General features: G+C 43.8%; 1 non-coding gene across 1 annotated transcript; it reads left to right on the top strand.

The window, feature by feature from the left end:
* The first annotated feature begins 365 nt into the window (after positions 1-365).
* On the top strand, positions 366-468 carry LOC130462192 (small nucleolar RNA R71). Its single transcript, XR_008922319.1, has one exon. It is a non-coding gene; the product is annotated as a small nucleolar RNA R71 (small nucleolar RNA).
* Positions 469-5,566: the final 5,098 nt, after the last annotated feature.

Raw genomic sequence — 5,566 nt, 5'->3', positions numbered from 1 at the left:
CATAAGAACTAACCTTGCCCTTCCCCTTAGAGAGAAGAGTGGCCGAGGGAGGAGGGATTTTAGACGGTGATGGCGATTGGCTTGGTGTATTTTCGAGCTTCTCCAAGCGTGAGGTAAGCTTTTCTATCATCCGTGCTTGCTCTATGGCGTACAGCGAACCCTTACCATCTTCACTTCTACCTTTCCCATCATAATTCCTTGTGCCTACATGCCAAGATTGGTAGTTTTGAACTACATCCTCAATGATTTCCTCTATTTGATCCGCAGTTTTATTCAAAATGGGGCCTCCCGCGCCCGCATCAAGACTTGTCTTCAAACTTGGACTCAACCCCAAGTAAAATGTTTGGAGCAACAACCATTTAGGAATCCCATGGTGTGGGCATTCCCTTTGGTACTCCTTGAAACGATCCCAAGCTTCGAAGAGTGACTCATCTCGCTTTTGCTCAAAGGATTGGATCTTGTTGGGACACTCCTCCGTCTTCCCATGCGAGTAGAACCTGTTTAAGAATGCACTTGTCACTTCGGTCCAAGTACGAAGTGAGTTGGGCTTGACCTCCTTGTCAAGCCAATCACTTGCTCGCCCAAGTAAAGAGAACCTAAACAATGTCAACCTCACATAATCCGATGTGACACCATTGTGCTTGATTGTGTCACAATAGTGCTCGAACTGTTTGAGATGTTCGTGAGGTGATTCATTACACTTCCCACAAAAGGGGTGGCTTTGCACCAAATTGATCAAGGCGGGCTTGATCTCAAAGTTGTTGGCACCCGTTGTTGGGGCTTGAATACCACATGTAGCTTCGAATGCCCCCGGTATTCCCAAGTTCTTAACCGGGAGCACCATGTTCTCAAACACTTGCTCACTCTCTTGTTGTTCCTCACCAACACTCAACGATGCGAATCTGTTATTGCTTGATGAGCTAGACCGTACACGCCTTTGTCTCCTAAGTGTCCTCTCCAATTCAAGGTCAAGAGGATGGTGGATCCTTTGACGAGCACGCCCCCTAACAAGCATACAAACTCAAGAAAAACCGTGAGCAATGCCAAGGAAAAAGAAAGCTAAGCGAAATTGCAATGTTTTTATATTTTCTAATGATGAACTAGTCTCAACTAAAACTCAAAAACAACAACCGTTCCCCGGCAACGGCGCCATTTTGATGGGTGTATTTTCCGTCGTTGATAGAAAACAACCTATGCAAAAAAATTATAAAACCACTCAACTACCGGCTAGCGGTAAGCAAAGGGATCGTCCCAAAGAAACGGTGGTTAATGAGTTTTAAAGTCAATCTAGTTCGAACAAGGATTTGGTTTTCAATTGTCACTTTTAAGAATCTAAAAACGAAGAATTATGCTAAATTAAATCAAGAAAGGGAAACGTTAGGGAGTCGGGGATAGGCTAGGGAAACCGGGGGAAATGAATTCAACTATTTAGCAATGGTGATCATGGAACGAAATGGTGATTAGGCAAATGGCATCTAAAGACGAACCCGCCACCTCTCGGATAGGGAACGCTAAGCGTCTAATCCACGGAAGAGCTTTCGCCTAATCCTATATTAAACTAACTAACATATAATAGGCACCGCCATTTGATCACACAAGATAGGCCCATAATCTCTCGCCAAACCTATCCTATGGTTCCACGTGACTCTAATCGAATAGAATTTGCAACTACCACTCAACTAGCATGGATATCCTATCATTAAATCATATTTAATCACATGAATCAACCAACAATCAATCAAAAATTTCCCCTAATTAAACCCCTAGATTCTCCCCTTACCCTAACCTAATTCTACTCACTAGTCATTCTAGAAATCAAGCAATCCATTAAGAATAAGCTAGCAAGCATGATATTGAAGGAGTAGGAGAAAAGAATTAAGAGTTCAATTGCACAATCAAATCACAAATTGAAAATCAAAGTAACTTCAATCAATGAAATCAAGAATTCAAGAAATTAAAGAATTGAAGAACAATCAACAATAAAGCAAGAGCAAGAATTAAGAAACTAAGAATTAAATTGCAAAATTGAAGAAGAGTTAAGAAGGATTACAAATTCAAGCTTGAATGGAGGAGAGTATCTCTCTCTAGAATTGCTGAATAACTAACTTTGAGAATCTAAAATTATCAACTAAAATTCTACTCTCTAAAAATAAATAGAAAAATCTATTTATAAGTTTCCTCAAATAGAAGCCAAAGTTCGAAAAAGAGCAGCCCGCGCAGCGATTCGGTCGCATGTACCCACTGTGCGACCGAACGTAATTGAGTTTGTTCGATCGCTTGCATTCTTGTGCGAGCGAGGTCAGCGAAGAAAGTTTTCTTCGTCTTGTGCGACCGAACATAAAAACCCGTTCGTTCGAATGGGAATCCTTTGGCTCAAGTCTCCTTCGCAGCTCCATTTGGTCAAACAAGGAAAGCCGTTTGGGCGCACAACTTTTGTGCGGTCGAACAACACAGGTTGTGCGGTCGAACAAAACTTGTGCTGTCGAATTACCAGGGTTGTGCGGTCGTTTTACAATCTTGGGACATTCTGCCTCAAAAATCCGTTTTGTGCGACCGAATGACAGAGGGCATTCGACCGCACAAAACTGGAATCTCCTTGAACTCCATTTGCACTACCTGTTCGGGCGCACAAAACGCCACTCGACCTCACAAGCCCTGTTTTGGCTCAAATTCACTTGTTTTCCATCATTTTTCATCAAGATCACCTATAAAGCACAAGATGGAACAAAACTTATAAATCTCACACAAAAAGCTATAAAAACTATAAAAAAGCATAAAAACTAACATAAAATCCTAGGCTAAGAGCGACATAAATGTCACTCATCACATGCTTGGTGGGGACACCTCACCGGTGAGCCGAGGAAGTTTACCTCTTCTTCGCCTAAGTCATCTTCGTTCCACCACCCGGTCATTCGCTATATGAACCGCATGCTTCTATATGCTATCTTTGCCAAGGGGGCTACCGGTTCTTTGTCTAGCCCAGAGCTTGGAGCGTTGTGGTTAGCCACCGAGAAAGATAGGGGAATCTTGGATTTTGTGCAACTTTTGATCTCTAGGATCATCGAGATTCGGGATGGTCAACCGACTAGTGGGGACATCCTTATTGGTGGGATGCTTACTCTTCTCTTGAGGGCGCTCCCCAATGATCTTTCCAAGCAAGCCCTCGTGGACTTGGACCCGGTTCGCGGTGGTGAGTTCCTTGACTTGCGAGCTCTCACCAATGCCAAGTGGATCAAGCCCGCCAAGAGGGATAAGTTTATTTGGTTGGTCAAGCAACGTGATTGTTGCTTGATTCCCGATCCCTCCATCACTTCTTGGACCCCCAATGTTCGGTATTTGCTCCTCTGGGATCCCCAATTCATTGCCCAAGATGCTTTGCTTCATCCTCCTCAACCCGCCCCGGAGTTTCCTCCTCGACCCACCTCACCGGTCATGGATCCTTCCCCTCATGAGGGTGGTATGTCCTCCTCCTCTCCTCGTTTTGATTTATCTAGTTTGCAATCTACCCTTCCGGCTATCTTGCAAGGGCAAGAGGACCAAGCTCAAGTTTTGGCTTCTCTTGCTCCTCAAGGGAGCCGCGTGGTGGATTCTTGTCCCGACTTTGACTTGTCCTACTACGGTAGGCGGGTGTACGATTATCACATTGACAAAGGGGACTTTCCCCTTATGTCAACTACCCGTATCATCCACCCCAACATGGGTCCGTCCCTTGTTGGAATGATGATCATTCTCCCACTTACCCGTATTGGACGGGCCCTTCCCAACCCGGTGTCACTCCCCCCTCTTACCCACCCTATGATTACACTAAAATGGGTGGGAGTGACTATCCCCACACCCCCACCGGTTGATCGGCCTAGTGATTGGCCCGCGGACTTCACCGGGTGGACCTCGGGATATGTTGGAGGTTGGGATGGTCCCCGAGGAGAGCCTCCCCATGGAAACTACCCCCTTCAGCCCGAATATGCTTGGCCTCCCTATACTGATGCTTCGGGTCCCGATGTAGACCCCACCTACAATTTCACCCCTTTTACCGACGAAGAAGCTCGTGCTCATCGTCTTGAAATGGATGAATATTGGAGGCTTTATGATCTCAAGGGTAAAGGGAAAGGCCCGAGTACCTCTTTGGGTTCACTCCATTTCTCCCCCATCTTCTATTGTGATTGTATGCTTGTGTTTATCTTGGGGGGAGAGGTGAGATGTGGGGGTTTGTTGTGAGGAGTTGATGTTTATTGTTGGTGTTGATGTTCTTCTTGCCGCTTTGAGTGGTTGTATATATATGGTTAGCTTTCGATGGTTTTCGGTTTGTGTTGGCCATTTACTAACAATTTTTTCTTGGTTGTTTTTTTTGAGTTTCGCTTTTTGATGTGATTCTTTGGTTTTCGGTTTTTTTTTTAGTTTTTCTTTGTGATGTGATTCTTTGGGTTCACATTTTCCACCATTTCCTTGCTCGTTGATCTTTTGGTGAGTTTGTTTGGTTTTCCGGTTCTTTGCGGGACTTGCTCCCACGGCATTTCCGATAATATCCTTCTATCTCACATGCATTCTTTGGGACGGGCATATTTCTTGTGGGGAATTTATTTGGATGGGTAGCTGTGCCCCCCCTTGTTTTGTTTTGGGCCTTGAGGACACGGCCTAATTCATGCTTGGGGGGAGTTTGATTTGTGTGGTTGCTAATTGTGATGCTCATACAATTGAAATCATGCATTTTGTGTGCTTTGTATATATCTTTAATGCTTTCTTTCCTTAGTTTCTTTGATTTTAGTTTGTTTTGTTTTCATTTTGTTCCTTTTGTTTTCCTTTTTTTTTTTTTTTGGTAAATCAGAGCAATCATTTCATTGATTAAGAAACACCCTTTACAAACAGCAGCCAAGAAACAAAGCTAAGAACCTTCTAGGAAGGACCCTAGCCAATTGAATCAAGGCCAGACCACAACCAAACATGGCACCAGCCATGAAAACACACCAAGTACACCACTACTACACAAGTTTCTCCTGCCACCATTGCTGTACAGTATCACTATCAGGCACCCCTATACATTGAATTCTATTTATAACACTTTGTTTCACAAAATTGAAAGTATGCATTACAGTAGGAACGTTGTTGTTCCATAGTGCATCATTTCTGACTTTCCAAATGGCATACACTACAGCATTAACTGCAGTATAATGAACCTTCTTCTGGAATTTGCTCCCCTTGCTCTTCCATTGAATCCATCTGATCAAACCCATGTAGTGAACAATTTGACCTGGTATGCCAAGCCATTTTTTGATCTCCATCAGACAAGCCTTGCTGTAGCAACATTCAAAAAAGAGATGAGGGTGAGTTTCCTCATGACCGTCACAAATCAAACACATGGAGGTGTCACATATCCCCAGTTTTTGCAACCTTGATCTGGTCTGTAATCTCCCATGGGCCATGAGCCAACAAATGACTCTATGTTTAGGGACTGCTGCTCTACACCATACTGCAGAACACCAAGAAAGTTTCTGGTGGTGCACCACCATTTGCTGATATACTTTCTTCACAGAGTACTTAGGCATTTGAGCAAAGCTATTCTCATCATAGA

The sequence above is a fragment of the Spinacia oleracea genome, chromosome 5 (genome assembly GCF_020520425.1).
Source record: "Spinacia oleracea cultivar Varoflay chromosome 5, BTI_SOV_V1, whole genome shotgun sequence".
In the NCBI taxonomy this organism is placed as follows: Eukaryota; Viridiplantae; Streptophyta; class Magnoliopsida; order Caryophyllales; family Amaranthaceae; genus Spinacia; species Spinacia oleracea.
The sequence above is the reverse complement of the archived record's forward strand: the minus strand, read 5'-3'. Positions and strand labels throughout refer to the sequence as shown.